Source organism: Acomys russatus, chromosome 10, assembly GCF_903995435.1.
Source record: "Acomys russatus chromosome 10, mAcoRus1.1, whole genome shotgun sequence".
NCBI classification, from domain to species: Eukaryota; Metazoa; Chordata; class Mammalia; order Rodentia; family Muridae; genus Acomys; species Acomys russatus.
This window is the reverse complement of record NC_067146.1, coordinates 28,963,033-28,964,272: the sequence shown is the minus strand read 5'-3', so window position 1 is coordinate 28,964,272 and position 1,240 is coordinate 28,963,033. Positions and strand designations below refer to the sequence as shown.

Genomic DNA, 1,240 nt, shown 5'->3' with positions numbered 1-1,240 from the left:
TTCCAGATGTCACACCCCTGCTTGCATCAGACACACCATAAAAAGATTCAAAAGGCTTCTAGTCAAGTTTTCCATGCCAATAATTTGATTTCACATCTCCCTCTCCTACTTGCTCTCTTCCTATTTCCTTCATGTGTCCATATATAACTTTCTCTGAATCTTCAATTGAGAAATAGCCACCCATAAGTTCAGCCCTTGTTTTAGCTGCTTTCTATTATGACCAAGAGCAACGTGACAGGGAGCCTTACTAAGCTTACCATTTACAGCCCATCATTGAGGGAGTCAAGGAACGGGCTCAAAGCAGGAAACTCAAGAAAGGAGCTGCGTAGGCTTCAGGCTATTTCAAGAATTTTACCCAAACATGGATATCACACCAAATTACATGATATATATCAACAATATGAATGACAAAATTTAAAAGAACCAAAGAGAGCCCTGTATGCCCTGTTTCCTCAGTTTGGACATATGGTAGATATGTCTATAAGACCATGAAAATGAGGGGCAGGCTTTTGTTATATTTAAGGAATTGGGCTCATCCACAAATGCTTTGAGACAGTTACAAGAATTTCCATTTTATGGTAAATCAGTAAAAATTCAGTATGCAAAACATATTCTGATATAATGTCTAAAATGCAGGGCATTTTTGCAGACAAGGAAAAGAAGAAATCTAAAACCATGAAAGAGGCTGCAGCAGCTGCAAACAGAAACACCAAGTTCAGCTAATACTCAGGGAAATGCAGCGCCGAATCCTCAGGTCCCCAGTTACCCTCCAAACTATATCCTATTCCTAAATAACTCACCAGATAAGATGAATGAGCTGATGTTATCCGTGTGGTTCAATCAGTTCTCTGGTTTCAAGGAAGTTCACCTGGTACTGGGGAGACATGACATTACGTTTGTAGAATTTGAAAATGATGGGCAAGCAGGAGTTGGCGGAAATGCTCTACAAGGGTTTAACATGACACAATTCCATACCAAGATTACCTATTTCAAGAAATAACATTTGGAATGCCAGTTACTTACAGTGTTTGTTTTAATCACATTTGGTCAAGTCATTTTAACTGGTTGGAAGTGAGGGTGAAGTTTTGGATGAAAGGTGCCACCTTTCATTTTTTTCTTTTGTATTGTTTTGGTTAACTATGAACTACAAAGACTTAAATTTGTACAATAAGCATTTATTTGTATTCTGTGTACTTAAAAATATAAAAATTAACTGAAACAGAAACAATTGACGGATGCT

General features: G+C 37.7%; 1 pseudogene; it reads left to right on the top strand.

The window, feature by feature from the left end:
• Positions 1–361: 361 nt before the first annotated feature.
• LOC127194259 (U2 small nuclear ribonucleoprotein B''-like) lies at positions 362–1,000 on the top strand (annotated as a pseudogene).
• Positions 1,001–1,240: the final 240 nt, after the last annotated feature.